This window comes from Panulirus ornatus, chromosome 26 (genome assembly GCF_036320965.1).
Source record: "Panulirus ornatus isolate Po-2019 chromosome 26, ASM3632096v1, whole genome shotgun sequence".
Lineage (NCBI taxonomy): Eukaryota > Metazoa > Arthropoda > Malacostraca > Decapoda > Palinuridae > Panulirus > Panulirus ornatus.
Window position 1 is genome coordinate 3,981,614 of NC_092249.1, and position 16,417 is coordinate 3,998,030.

General features: G+C 40.1%; 1 protein-coding gene across 2 annotated transcripts in view; it reads right to left on the reverse strand.

The window, feature by feature from the left end:
- The window catches only part of FMRFa (FMRFamide propeptide), a 198,941-nt gene extending 188,767 nt beyond the window's left edge, over positions 1 to 10,174 (reverse strand). Inside the window, exons 1-2 of one of the 2 annotated variants that reach the window (XM_071677879.1) lie at positions 10,125 to 10,174; positions 6,541 to 6,671 (exon numbers count right to left, since the gene is read on the reverse strand). The gene's annotated coding sequence lies outside the window, so the exon portion shown is untranslated. The remainder of the gene's footprint in view (positions 1 to 6,540; positions 6,672 to 10,124) is intronic. The other variant, XM_071677882.1, reaches the window with a different exon arrangement.
- Positions 10,175 to 16,417: the final 6,243 nt, after the last annotated feature.

A 16,417-nucleotide genomic window follows, 5' to 3' on the forward strand; every position in this document is an offset into this window, starting at 1 on the left:
TCTCTATATAAATCATTTATATTGAACGTTCAAAGTTTAGATATTTTAATGCATATGGCGACGCCTCTCAGTCATTCACATCTAATAATTTCTATCTCCAAATGTGTTATTTTAAATTTCATTTCTTTTTTTATATGTACAATTTTCTACATTTATTAGAAATGTTTCTTACGTCTATTGATTATTTTACATTGATAAAAAACGGGGAGTTGTATTATCTAACAGTCGTTCAGTAATTACCGATAATCCTTTAGGGCACGACGGTATGACCTCTGTGTGATGACCTGACCTCTCGCCTGACGCTTTAGGGTTAGATGAGTGGTCAAGTAGCCATGACCTAGGGGCGTCGTGATCAAGAGTCGTACAAAAGGGTCGTTACCGTCGTGGTCAAGGGTCGTACCGTCCTGGTCAAGGGTCGTTAACGTCGTGGTCAAGGGTTCGTACCGTCGTGGTCAAGGGGTCGTACAGTTGTGCTCAAGGGTCGTACCGTCGTGCTCAAGGGTCGTACCGTCGTGCTCAAGAGGTCGTACAGTCGCGCTCAAGGGGTCGTAGTCGTGCTCAAGGGGTCGTACAGTCGTGCTCATGGGGTGGCACCCTCATTAGACACAGACAGGCAGAGAGGCGCATACGTACACTCGTTAACTAACTCTGGTCAAGATAATGATGACATTAAGGAAACATCAGATAATTATTGTGATAATTAGTGATAATTATCATGCCCGAGTTAGGGATCTCCTTCCCCTGGAATGATTCCAGGCTTGTTTATGTTAATGACAGAACGACTCTCACAGGAGAGAGGCGGTAGTTTAACCCAACTGGACGCATAGACCTGGAAATCCTGGAGGCTTGGAGGGTCTTGAGGGAGAAATATGACGACCCTAGGGAGGTGGTAGTTTTGGAAGGTCGTAGTGTGATGAGAGAAAGAGAGACGGAGAGGTCGTGGCGGGAAAGACTATGCAGTTAGTGAAAGGGGTCATAGGTGATGCTCAATGTTGGCACCCGTGTTCGTTTCATGTTCATTTGCTGCCGCTTTATTGGCTTTCCCGTTCTCACTAGCACCGTAAAGAGTTCTCTTAACTAACGTTCTACCTCATGCTGTGAGGAAGCCTTCTGTTTCCAGGTGTGAAGAGATATGACCCTAGCATTGCAACGGGGTAAGGGCTGGCGAGAAGGCTGAGCTGGTGTATATACAAATGCTTATTGTACAAAGCCCTGACGGAATCAGGGGAGATGCAGTCTCCAAGGGCTTTTAATATTTGAGCCGCTTAAAGTGGTTAGGATAATGCAGTGGTGAAATCCGAAGGCCTAACTCAGAATACTAGTGATGCGATTTTGTTTATGTGTGGTTTGAGGAAGTAAATCTAAGGGGAGGTCTTCGTAATGTTATTGTCTGGGTCTTCGTATGTTACTTATTATCTGTGTCTTCGTTTGTTACTTATTGTCTGGGTCTTCTTGTTACTTATTGTCTGGGTCTTCTTGTTACTTATTGTCTGGGTCTTCGTATGTTACTTATTGTCTGGGTCTTCGTATGTTACTTATTGTCTGGGTCTTCGTATATTACTTATTGTCTGTTAGTTGTTGGGTAAATGATAGAAGAATGCCAGGTCTTTGCGGAGTGATAAATTGTCTGTGTGTTTATGTTTTAAGGGTGTAATGATATGCATTACACAGCGACAGGTATTCAACGTAATGACTGGAGGTCATATGGTGTTTGCAGGTCATGTGGTGTTTCCCCAACGCTCAGTGAGAAGGGGAAAAACACCCCTTTCTTTGTTTACATCCCCAGGCGTCCTCACAAGCCGCACTACATTTGGGGGAGAGACAGTGTTGTGGGAGAGGGGTGAGGAAGGGGTTGTGGGAGAGGGGTAAGGAAGGAAGGAAGAGCTTGACGAAGGAGATGGGTAAACTTGCTCATACCTTGGCCCATAAGACGCGTATGTGACCAAGTTACCTATATGTTTTAATAGGTAAAATTTGCGTCTAGCTAAAGAGTTGGCTCCCCCATGAATTCATGCGCTGTTTCCTCATGACGTACGGAACTGTTGTGCCGTGAAAGCCAAGTCTCCCCCTATATCATCAATAAATGAGAGGGTTTTTTCACCCCCAATCTCCATGCAAAAGTGGGGAGTGGGGGCTTAAAGTTAGCGACAGAACGAGCTAAACTCCTCCCCATGTACTGACACTACCAAGGGCTAGTTCCTCGTCCCATCCCATGACGCTATCGTCCTTAGGGAGATTTGTATAGCGTTCAGTTGTCGCGAAGGGAACCGACCCGCCAAGAGTTGGACAAAACGAGCAAATTGGCAGTTCGGCCGCGTTCCCAGTGGGAGGCGTTACTCTTCCTGGTCCATTATAGGTCACAGGTCACGCTCATGTGCCCAAAGGTCAGCTACTTGGAGAACTTAAGTTCCACGTGGGGGTTGAACGTGACCCTTCTTGGAGTTTATAATATATATATATATATATATATATATATATATATATATATATATATATATATATATATATATATATATGCACACACAGACACACACACACACACACACACATATATATATATATATATATATATATATATATATATATATATATATATATATATATATATATATATATATATATATATATGCACTTGAAAGCCCCTCTCTAATACAATTACTATATATATTCTCTGTACAGCTTGGCAGGTCATATATCAGGGTCACGGCGTGGAAAGGTTCGCGTGGGGTTTTTTCTCTCCCTTTCCTTCTGCCTCTGAATAGAATATTGATGCCCGTTATTTCACTCGTATTGTTTATTCTGAGCTCCCAGAGGCTCTTGAAATATACGCCAGAATGTTTGAAGGCAGTAAACCCCCAAGTCAGGGGAGAGAGAGAGAGAGAGAGAGAGAGAGAGAGAGAGAGAGAGAGAGAGAGAGAGAGAGAGAGAGAGAGAGAGAGAGAGAGACTTGAGGACATGAACCCCCTCACCTACACTAACACAAATATATAGTTGTTGTATTGGCGTCTGAAATGCGTGTGCGGGAATGACGCGTCTACTTTCAAGCTTTCTGAACTTGCGGATATTACAAAGTATTACTTTTTATACTTTTGTTTACAGTTGACGACCTACGTGTTTACACACTGGAAGAAAAAAAGTTCCTCCTTTTTTTTTTCTTTGCCATTTAACACATGTTGTGAAGGCTTGGCCGATCTTTCAGTCAGCATGGGTCGTTTGGCATTTATTGTCTGTCATTCGTTGACTTGTTACCCTGAAACCATAAACCCTTCGAGGCCGAAGTTTGATAGAGAGAATCTCTCATACGAATGCTTTCTGTTCACCAAAAATGGTATCAATTGCGTACATATTAATCTTTATTCCAGTCGGATAAGAAACGTGTTCCTACGCAGGGTTAATTTGGCGAGTAGGATTGTGGTAACGCAGTGATAATTTGGCGAGTAGGATTCTGTTTACGCAGTGATAATTTGGCGAGGAGGATTCTGGTTACGCAGTGTTAATTTGGCGAGGAGGATTCTGTTTACGCAGTGATAATTTGGCGAGGAGGATTCTGGTTACGCAGTGATAATTTGGCGAGGAGGATTCTGTTTACGCAGTGATAATTTGGCGAGGAGGATTCTGGTTACGCAGTGATAATTTGGCGAGGAAGACTCACTGTACAAGTCTGTTTCATGTTGGTGGAGACATTGAGATCCCTGATACTAAGAATGCTTTAGGGTGAATATCAATGGAATTGAAATCATGTGGTTTAGAATTATGTTCTTTTAAATGTTTTCTTCGAATACAACTCTTATCATTATTTCGCTTCTCTTGTACGAGGTAGGTTCAGTTTCGCTTCGGTTAGATTTCAGGGCGTCTGATATCAAACTGTATTAATACTCTTTGTTAGATTATCATATTTATATATTAATATAAGATATATCTGTTGCGCTTGTCGTAAAGTTTGGAACAGTATACTGTCGTACATCACACAAAGGTAACGCATGCGTTTACGTCAATATGCACAAATATACAAATATACAAATGGTGTATTCTTTTTTACCCCTTTTCCTCTGTGATAAAACTCGAGCGCCTTTGCCAGAGAAGTTTGAGACAACATCGAGTGCATTGCTGTTAGCCGACTCTCACAGCAAGGAAACAGAACTTTCCCTTTAGCAGAAGTTACTGTTTTGCTGTTTCCCAAAAGACGTGTGTGTGTGTGTGTGTGTGTGTGTGTGTGTGTGTGTGTGTGTGTGTGCGTGTGTGTGTTTTAGCCAGACGGTCTCCTAACACAGATGAAGCTTGGCACTTGACCTTACCCACTCCTTCCCTCAAGAGCACTAACTTGTATTGCAGCTTTAAAGCCGGACAGGGATCCCCCTTCCCATGGGATTTAAATAAAGAAGTAATTTCCTAATGTCGATAAAGTCTTTGAATACCCTTTTCTTTTTTGAGGCTGTGGGAGGACACACATGTACATAATGTGTGAAAGATGAGAAATTGTCAAAAATATTACAAGGTGCAAGATCCTGTTTGGCCTTTGGGGAAATGAATTAAATAAGCTTGGCACATCTGGAGATGATAACGAACGATTCTAATAGTTTAAACTGGATGTAATTTCGGTTCTATACGACAGTTACAGTAACTAATTTAAGATGACGTGGATCGTCCAGATACAGTACCCTAATTCCTTGGAGCTGTGTCAAAGGATGGAACATTTCTCGCGCGTGCCTTCCATGACGGCCATACTCAGTCCTGCGTCTTTTGGGTCCTACTTCAGGAAGATGAACATGGTCTCTTAGGGATGTGGAAGGGAACACGACATCCCCAGAAATGGTTCAAGTCCTGGTGACTGAGTGGGGTGCGGACCATGTGATATATGATGTTCAGTTCCCGTGATGGAACCCCTGTCTTAGATATATGCAAGGGAGGCAGCTCTGAAAGCCCTGGTGTGCATTACTGACACAAATAACTTCATTAAACAGTCGTTCTTGGGGAGGAAGTTGCTCTCACAGGGGTGTGCATATTAGGGTAAGGATCACAGATGAATGGCGGGTAATTCATCCCCAGGTATTTAATTAATTTCTAAATTAACCCTTGTGTCGTGATTGCCAACCTGTCTTAGAGGGAAGCCACTAGAGAAATGGGTTTGGCCCGCGTCTTTATGGCCAGTGCAGTGGCTCCTTGTGCTGATGGACTTTGTCTTGCTACCAGTGACCAAGGTATGCTTCAACTTTTTGGGAATATCATCACCTTAGTCCCACCCATGAGACTATACTTCCATATTGCACATTGACGATATTACATCATTTAGCCTGGTGTATGTTCAGTTCACCTTATCTCTCGTGGCACTGTCGTACGCCCTTGCTCTCTGTAGAATCAGCGATTACGTTCGAGTTAATTTCTCCACTTAAATCACTGTCGTCAGGTTACTCCATACACTTCAGTCTTTATTTTCAGAGCGAATCAATTCTGAATCTCCATCACATTAGAGTGTAAGTTCTCACATGTACCCGCGCATATATTTCCATATCGCTCCAGTATTTGTAAGTCTTCCTGGAGAGGATTCGTATGTCTATTAGTATCTTACCTTACCGGGCAAGCTGCTACGTCACATGGAGCCGCTGGCAACTCAAGGGTGGGCCGTTTTGATAACTGTTTCTTTTCCTACACGTCAAGGCTTTGGAATTCTCTAACACCCTCATGTCTTTCCCACTAATTATGACTTGGCACATTCTAAAAGACAAGGTTTCGTCACGTCCTCCAAAATTCGTTAAAGGCTTTCCCTCGTCTCTACTTCCCCCTTCATATTCCTCTATAGTTCAATCTTAAAGCCCCAAACAAAAGGCTGTCGCTGGTTACTCGGAGGCGAATACGTCTGTTTTACTCTCTCCGGTTTTTCTTTATATTGCATAAGTAGTTTTGTATTTTCATCGAGCCTTTGAAGTGTGTGTGTGTGTGTGTGTGTGTGTGTGTGTGTGTGTGTGTAGGGGGAAGATGGGGAGACAGCCTTGCTTTAAAGGGACCCTCCAAGCCCCCCTAAACCTGGCCTTTACACCCTTATACTCCCCTTTGTATACACTCTACCCATGCCTTATCTCACTCCCTACCCTTTGCTACACACACTCCTTCCTCTCTGCTACCCACACTACATCCCCAACTTTTCTACACTACTTCAGTTCATCTCACGTTACTCTAGCTTCTGCTCTACTAGCGATCGATATGACAATGGCGATACTATACGCCAATCATGAGTCAACTCTACGGAAAGGAAAGGCAATGAGTTTGAGAAAATAATGTAGAAAATAATCAGTGTTTTTAAGGTCTTAGGTGACCAGACTGTCTACGGTGGAAAGGCTGAAGAAATAAGAGATAAACGAAAGAAGGAAGAAAGGAGTCCCAATCGTGGTCAACTCTACGGAAAGGAAAGGCAATGAGTTTGAGAAAATAATGTAGAAAATAATCAATGTTTTTAAGGTCTTAGGTGACCAGACTGTCTACGGTGGAAAGACTGAAGAAATAAGAGATAGACGAAAGAAGGAAGAAAGGAGTCCCATAACTTACCTGTTCCGAGGGAAAAAAAAGTGGAGTATCATAACGGTCAATCCTCGATTAACTGATTTCCACACAGACAATAAGGGAAGCAGCAGGCAGGCGTGCGTGTGTGTGTTGTGTCACAGATCCACGTAACATCACTGAGGATGGAAGAGGAGGGTAAAGAGAGGTGAGAGAGAGGAGGAATCAAATCAGTAGAAAACGAGTTAGATTACTTTTTAAGAGATATGGATGGATACTGTTTCAGATTCATTAAATTTTCTACGAATTAGATTTTATATTGGGGAGGGGTAGATCAAGATGGATATTGTCCTTGATTTGTTAAAATATTCTAAGTGGCAGTGGTTACTTAAACGGACGATCGCAATATTATTCCACGATCTAATTTGATACGTCACTTTAGAGAGAGAGAGAGAGAGAGAGAGAGAGAGAGAGAGAGAGAGAGAGAGAGAGAGAGAGAGAGAGAGAAGAACATGGCCATCACTCTGTTCGTACTCTTTATGGTCTGGCATCGTGTAAAATACCTAGGAGTAATATCCTCTCTGGCCTCAAATTTAAGTAATGTTTCTCTCGCCCCCTCTCCCGTTTTCTCCTTCCACCTACCTCCTCGCCGTTGCCCACGTCCACGCCCACACTACGTCAGACGTATCAGTATTCAATTCGCGCGGCTCCTGCTGTTGGCGTGTGTGGACTTATGACACTCTGTAATGACCTTTGGAAAGGCACAGTCATTACTGTTGCACGCGCAGGAACGAGACCTGTCCGCGTCGCGTTTTGGAAGGCGTTTGGCAGACGGGATTAACTCTTCGGTCATGGCGGTACAGTGCGACCCTTAAGCATAACGGTACGACCCTTGAACACGATGGTACAGCTCGACCCTTGAGCATTACTGTATGACCCTTGAGGACAACGGTGCGACCCTTGAACACGACGGTACAGTACGACCCTTGAGCATTACTGTGCGACGCTTGAGTACAACGGTACGACCCTTGAACACGATGGTACAGCTCGACCCTTGAGCATAACTGTATGACCCTTGAGCACAGTGGTACGACCCTTGAACACGACGGTACAGTACGACCCTTGAGCATAACTATACGACCCTTGAGCACAACGGTACGACACTTGAACATGACGGTACAGTTCGACCCTTGAGCATTACTGTATGACCCTTGAGCACAACAGTACGACCCTTGAACACGACGGTTCAGTACGACCCTTGAGTATAGCTGTACGACCCTTGAACACGACGGTACAGTACGACCCTTGAGCATAACTGTACGAACCTTGAGCACAACGGTACGACCCTTGAACACGACGGCAAGACCACTGGGTACAATGGCATATTGCCTTGACCCTTAGTGGTCGTGTCGTTGTGCTCAAGGGTCGTTACACGACGCTCTGAGGACATTCCGAATGATGTAATTTCCCAGTAATACAACATATTCCTAGTTTTCTAATCACTGAATGGTTTGTGTGTACGGTGCTTTCCCCCATAGAGGACGCACGTAAACACACTGGTGGAGGATGATAAAACGAGACGTTGGTCCCCGACCCCCATCTTCTGTAACAATGATTACGGCTCCTAAGGGCGGGAATCTTTATAAATTGCGATTGACTGCCAGACTTTAACGACCTCCCTAGAGTCACCGGGTTTGCCCTCCCAATAGGGCCAAAAAAAAGTGACAGAATTTACGTATTTTAAGATTCACAAGAGTAGGTGTCTAGCCTATGATTTTCGGCCTTAAGAACGAGTTTACGTTGCGACGTTATGACGTAAAACTTCTCAGGTGACAGGGTCTGATGTTGGGGTCCTGATGACGTAGACGCCTCCGCAAAATAGAAAACGAGGATCACCATTTTTTTTTTTTCGTCTATGCGCCATTTGTTACAAGATTCATTCCATTTTCATTAACGACCATGAATGGCATTCTTTCTACAAGGTCAATATTTCACCTACAAAGTCAAATCAGTTCAGGTCGCTCCATCCACTTAAGTCTCTAACGCTCTTAACTACCCCGTCTTAAGGGTTGTTGTCAGTTCGTACCACAAACTGCCCTCGGGCCAAATAATTCTTAAACTGCTCCGTGACTGACTACTTTTGTCCTAACAGTTTTCAGCTAAAACTATTTACATTGCGCCCCGTTTTCTAAGAGTCCTCTTCTCGCATAAGCATCGGGTGCTACTTATTCACAAGTTCCTAAGACCAAAACCGTATCCAAACACCTCGAAACTTCGTTAAGTTTCCACAGAAAACTGTTTCGTATAATAGGTAACCTTCAACACAAGGACCTGGTTGAGTTTCGTCTTCAACAGCTCAAAAGCTGTTACGTCAGCTGTGCTTCAGTATTTACTAACGTCCTTTTTCCCTCTTCTTTAACCGTCAACTTATCAAAGCATGTAGCGGGTCAGCCACCATGGCAGAACTCGCAATCAACCTCATAATAAATGAGAAAGCCAAATATATCATAACCTCCCTCATATTACATGGCATAGGCCGCTCCAAGATAGCCATAATATTCTATGGGGTTTGTTAACCAATCCCATTTTCAGAGATTAGAGAAACCAGGATATTTGACCTAAGGTTGTAGGTTGTAATTTAATTTTTTTTTTTTCAGCAATCCCAACACATTCTACATCCTCTCAAAGTCCCTGTCCATATTACGGGCTGGAACCAATAAATCATACACACACCTTAAGTAACAGAAATTTCATAATTAAACTCGCGCTCCATAAAGTAGCTGGACAAACTGCGTTACCTGGACGGTTGTCCTCCTCCCACCAACGCCTTGATCTAATGGAAACAGCCCCGCGCACAACCTAAACCGCTCGTTCGAACCCTTGTGGTGTCTTTTCCACACGCCTTCCGTACCCGCTCAGCCACCCTCACCCTGTTAACCTAACCTTCCCATGGCTGATATATTCCCTCATAAAACCATATCTCAAGCTCTGTATATCTAGAGTTCTCTTCAAAATCATTTATTAATCACGCAATTTTACCTTTTCCATTTATTTTTTTATGGACTAAATCCCTCTCCCAGTGACGTAATCGCCCAGGGAAATTAAATTTCTCTATGGCAAAAATCCCGGGCGGGTGTGGACAATCCCCGTTGGATCCCAAATTTATAGCCATTTTCTGCGCCAGTTGACCCACAATGGCTGTTAACTAATTAGGCGAATATGATAAAGAGTTCGACATTCTTTGGCTCGTTAGCCTCGCCTTTTTCCTCGTCCAATCAGACGCCAAACAATGTGGATCGTCAACCACCATGACGTTACAACAATCTCTCCATTACGTACTACTAGACCGAATAGGAATTTATTTCTCGTCTGGCGAATTTATTTCTCGACTGGCCCAGAACTCACAGGCCAACTATGGTCTGTTACCAGCCTATAATAAGCACCACATTTATGCGTAAGGAGACACCATCGCGCTCACACACCACATCAACACAAAAACCTAAAAACCAAACAATACAATTCAATTTCTGACGACATTCTGAGACAAAACCCGATCTGTCTCTACTCCCAGATGATATCACAGTGATCTAGACTTATCTACAGATAATACTGATAGCGATAGAGACACGTACCTGCTTCATTTATGGCAATAATTCCTAAGGGATTGCAGCGAGTGTTTGCGCATGTCAACATGTTGCACTCGCCATGATTGGATTCGTCCCGCCCAATTCAAATTTTCTAAAAAACCCGATTTTATATATATATATATATATATATATATATATATATATATATATATATATATATATATGTATATATATATATATAATTAATCTTTCATTCTTATCTTACGTTTACAGTTTATACAAATTCACATATTCAATACCCGAGCGAAAATGTCGATTAAACCTGGAGTACATTTCTTGTTTTCTTATCATTTCTCTCGTAACTAAAGAATAACAATTGCATAGGTACTTAAAATGTTTTTATGCTCCTTAAAGATATGCACACAACTCGGGACATGAAGTCATTTACGTAAAACAAGTATTTTACGTTTGTAAAGTTAGACCAAACAAAACTCAAATGAACATTAGTGTTTCATTTTAAGGTATTTATGCGTAGTTCTCTTTACAAAAACGAGTTAAAATGAGTTACGTAATTTAAACAACTTTCCTTTTCGCTATTTGACAAACAGCGTTGGTAAAAAGAATTACTCTTAGTTATAACCATCGTAATATGGAAGTTTCCTGAGAAATACGTTTTCTCTTAGGAAAGATTTTCAGAGAATGGAACGCTAATTTCGTTGGGTAACACTTGTAGTTTACGTTGACTTTGACTGTCTCATTGTTTTCAAATTATCATTCGTAAACACGTTTACCTTTACCATTCTTGCGTCTTCTCTATGGTCTATTCTAAATGGGGTTAGTACTTTTACATTTTGGCCTGAAACTTTAGAATATTGTGTGCAAGGGACATAGTAATTTCCCGTGGCTTTAAGGCCGTTTTGCTAAGCATGGAATATGTGACTTGGGTCACTATATTTTGGATTATATCTTAATCCTGTTCATCATCCTCATATTGATACGATTTTTGTTATCATCAGCTGTTTGTATGTATATTCATTCGTTTTTATGGAACGTTGCAAGAGTGAAGGCATTTTGTGACTTAGGTCATCATGGGTATTTTAGATTACGTCTTCATCCTAATGTCAGTAGGAAGTTTTGATCACCAGTTTGTAGGTATATTGATTCGTTTTTATGACATCTTGTACAAGTGTAGGCAGAATAATAGTTCTGGTCATGTCTAAGGAGTGCGTGCCGAAAACACCTTACCTTCTTCTACCTTCACTGTCCCAGGGTCTACTGTGGGGCTCCAGCAGCTCTCAGGAAGCCGGCCACATCCACAGGATGAAACCACGTCAATATATGTGGTCATTATGTTTGTAGGACAGTGGGGGGGGGGGGAGTATAGCAAATGAATGCCTAAATCCAAGTCATCTCGTTAACGGTATATCTTGTTATGTTCATACTTGATCGCCGTTTCCGAGGTAGGGCTAGGGACAGATGAAGAAAGGCTGCATCCACTCACATCTATTCTCTAGTTATGTGTAATGCACCAAAACCACAATTCCTTAAGACACAACCAGGCCCCACGGACCATAGTTCACTTCGGAGTTGTTTTAACTCTTAACCAGTATTGGTAGCAACAACCTGCACTTGCATTATTTTCTCTAGGAAGGCTAATGATAACACTTAAACGGTGCATAACAAAAGTCGTTTTATTTATGGAGATGATGAACAAGCTCCATAGCAATGCAATAATAAATAGATTTGAAAAAAAAATTAAATCTTAATATCTTAACTTTTGATGTGTTTACTTTATAAAACCAAAGTTATCTAAAATTTGATGTATTCATCATTTCTAAAACACTTCACATATTTCTGCTCAAAACTAAATATACTGTATACCATGAATTCTACAGAGTTAAAACTTAATTTCTAAAACAGTAAAGCTAACATTTCATAGCCATGTTTTGTAGATGAATTAAGTTAAGATGGCTTGAGCAGATAAGTACAGTATACACTAAAGCTCTGTGAGTGTGTAATTTTGCTTTAGTGACAATGTCAAAATGACTAGGAATCAAAAAAAATTATTTGGCTACAAACAGTAAATGAAAGTTTGCATAACAATTTCATGAAAAACAAAACTCACACATTTCTTTGAACTGCCTACATTTAAGTTATAGAAACTACATAGCAATGTGCATAAAAAATTAAAAGAGGCATTCCTATTGGTTTATTCACTATACAACTACTGTTGTATAACAGTTATGGCATGACTAGTTTATATGTACAGGACACTCATAAAATCTTACACTGGCCATATGTGTGTATGTGTTCAGTATGTGATTGGTAATTTGTTAGCTAATCCATGTCTGAGGTAGTCAGCTGAACCATAAGTCAGACACCTTCAGCTAAATTGTGACATCGAAAGAAGTTAGCTGCTTCATGATGTCAAAAGTAGTTAGCTGATCAACAGCAATGGAGGTGGTCCAATGATCTGTGGCATCAGAAGTTGACGCCAAATCTGTAACATCAAAGAAATTCAGCCGAACCCCAACACTAGGTAGTCAGCTGATGTATAAGAACAGTTGCCTTATAGTGATGCCAGACGTCAACTTATCTCAGACATTACAAATTTAGCCGATTCATGAAATCGGAGTTATTTAGCCAAACTACAGTTCATTTGGAGGTAGTCACCTGATTAGTGACATCAGGGGTGGCTAACTGATCATATATGTTGGAGGTAGACAGCTTATCCCTAACATCAACCTTGTTATCAGTTGTTTGATAATGAATCTAATTAAGCCCTTGTGTAATAGATCCAGTGAAAAACTGCTAGTGATAAGTTCACTGAATCAGTTAAAAAGCTATACACAGTTAATGTACACATTTGCTAATGTATCTATTCATTGTAAAATGTCATTCTGAACCTAGTTGGTAATAGTCAGAATCAATCAATAGTTATCAGTAAATGCATAACATAAAATCATACATTGAGAAAAAGCTGGTGATGAGGCCGGAAGGGCAGTGCCATCTACCTACTCCTTGGCTAGACACACGTGTGACATTTCCAACACATGTCTGAGCTAATACACCATAGCACCCTACACTTCTCTCATGCCCGTATCCTGGTATTTACAGTTATTAGAAGTGTATATTTTGACATGGAAATATTCATTATAAAGGTGTCTTAGTATGTGCTGGCTGTTTAAATCGAAACCCATGTAACAGACTATCTACTAGTTTTTCAAAATCCTAGGGTTGTGAACTTGCAACTCTTAAGAGTGTGCAGTGCCCTTTGCAGCAGAAGCTATACAGCATTTTGGATACGATCTTTGTACACCTGGACCAAGTACTGCACGTTAGAAATTCTAAATAGGATCCTTGTACACCTGGACCAAGTACTGCACGTTAGAAATTCTAAATAGAGATAATGATTTAATTTTCTTTGCTGTACTGTGTGCTTATAATATAGGGCCCTGCTGTGTACTTATGTGCTTACAAAATAGATCACTGGCTAAAAGGGAAGACATAGAACGATAGACCATTAATAGACTCAGGTGCAAGTGGCTCGTATCACGACCAATTTTAATTCTGTATAAAATTATGAAATTTTTCTAATCCTCATTACTTTGTTTCATCTGCTGCTCAGTGTCTGGATGCATCAAAAGGAAGAAAAGAACGAATACACGCAAAAAGAGTGTTTCATCAGGTTGAGCTGTACGTGATTTTCTTTAGAAATTATACTAATACTGTAAGAATTAACTTGAGATATTCAATTCAAATTTTTGAAAATATCTCACACACAGGGTCCCTAGATATCATGACTGAAGAGTGGAAAGGTTAATGTTAATACAGATGAAGTACAGTACTTTTGGTTGTGTACAGTACTTTTGGTTGCTGTTCTTGACAGATAAATTCATCTAAACGTTGTACTCTACTTCAAATATACTGTAGTGTAAACAGAATGATACATCGAGAGCTGTTCAGTAATACTGCATTCTCTTTGGACAGGACAGTAGCATGAGTGCAACATTTGGGTTAAATTACATGTGAAAAACATCAGTCAAAGGCATTACAACATTCTTCTAACGTATCTTTCCCAAATCTATTACAAAATCATTAATGATTTAGGTTAAATATTTCAACTGTCATATAATAAAGTGACACCTAATGATGAAGATTTTCCTTTGGCAACATCCAAATACTGATCAGCTATTCAAACAAACCATTTGACTTTGAAGTGTGTTATGCCTTTCATGCTATTTAGCTTGTAAAAAATATTATCATAAGGATATATTTAGTGCCCCCATTATACACAAGCTCACACAGTTAAACTCGAGTTGGATAATCAAAAAGGTCATGCAACACAAAATGACCAACCTATACTAGTAAAGTGACAGTTTCATAATACAAACTGAGGACAATTCTCATCCCAGAGATAATTAATATACTATTACTAGAACTTTTCCATGTTACTTATTTTAATGGAATTTTTCACACTTCAGTTCATTACAGTTATTTTAGCTGAAACTGTAACATCAGACCATTAAAATGCAAATATTATCATGAATTAAAAGAGGGAAACTGGATAGCACTGCGTTAGGAAGGGTAAGTCACATATGGGCATCTAATTACATACTTTGTTACAGAGTAATTCAAAGATGTAACAATAAATAACATGTTCATAAAGGTACACACATTTCATGTTGATTCTACAATTTTCATTTAGTTTACATTTTTTTTCAGTATATAGGTGCATTTTTTGTAGTTGTCACAACCCAAACATTACAAGAAAATATGTAAGCAGTGTTAGGTTTCTAGGGGCTGCATAAATTCAACAAAATAGTAACCTCAAATGCATAAATCAATGAACTCTTTCAGCTCAAATGACTTACTATAAGTCATACACTACTGTCTCTGAGAAAATACATCACAATATACAAATAATTATCTATGTATGAAGAGGTGAGGAGATGATTGCATATGTGTACTAGTTGGGCGTTTTCAAGTGCGCTGTTTAGGAAATCTATGCTCGACAATGGCACTTATGATCAAACCCAGACCTCTTCTTTAAATAGCTGCCATACACTGAAACTTAATAATATATTTTGTAACCTAATGCCACATTATTTTCACAATCACAGATAACAGCTAACATTCCAACACTTGGTAAAAAATCTTTACTTAACATACTGTGGTTCACCAAACAGGAATGGTGGAATTAAACTATATGTGACGAATAACTAATAGAATATCTAAAAATGTGTACAAATCATGTATTACCTTTTTTCCAGGAATTTACTTTTAATATATATGGATGCTACAGATCTAAAGTGGCACTTGCAATATCTTCTGTTTAGCTAAAATGAGAAACAGTAGACAGATGTATTAATCCTTGTATTAGAGGGCCTGGCCAACCTCAGCAGATGGTATTGAACACAGGAAGGCAGCTGGATATTTTGACCTAATAATACTTGATATATATCCCATATCATCTACAGAATATATATCATGTATATCAAGTACGACTCTTGAATTAATCTTGATTACAGTAGCGCAGTATTTGCAGCTATGTTAGTAGAATACAGTGTTGTTTTGAGAGCATTTTCACAAGGGGGTAGTGGCCTCACTTTGAAAGCAGAAGACTTGCAACTTTTTTTTGCAAGAAAGACATTTAAGATATGCTTAAAGCACCATGTGCACAAGTATCTTCATTTCCCCATTTCAATATGTTATTCATATGTGCTTCTGTCTATACTATCAAAGACTATTTGACTTGAGAACTGCAAAATACACAGTTTTGTAGACAGTAACAACATTCCAAAAGTTGGAGAAGGGTGCATTCGTGTGCAACCTGTTTGTTGGTGACGCAGTTTATAATAAAAGGAGGCATGGTGAAAAACTGCAGAAGTATGTACTATACAGTCAGTGATAGGAAGAATGGCACTGCTAAGCATAAGACAAAACTGGCTGACCTCATTAAGCTTGTGTTTGAATGGTTTAAAAACCTCACCTTCATCCTCAACTGGGCCTGATACCAACCTAACTTCTTATACTGTAATCATCTCTCATTGTCTTCATTCAAAAATCAAAGTATTTTTGGCAAGTACAGTAAACAATTACAGTTGTAATGTTCATTAAAACACATAAATTTACATATTGGAAAAGAGAAATTCCATAGGTTTAACTTGTGGTTTTTGTGACCTGTTAGGTCTCCTTGGTGTAAAAGGTAACCAAAGGTAACCAAAATTCCAAAATGGGTAAACTGCTCAGCCCCATGGGTTTGAAATGTTTTATCTATCCTTCTACAGAGAATCTCTGACACCAGGTTCCCTCCTGGAACTCCCTCTAAGGGGTGA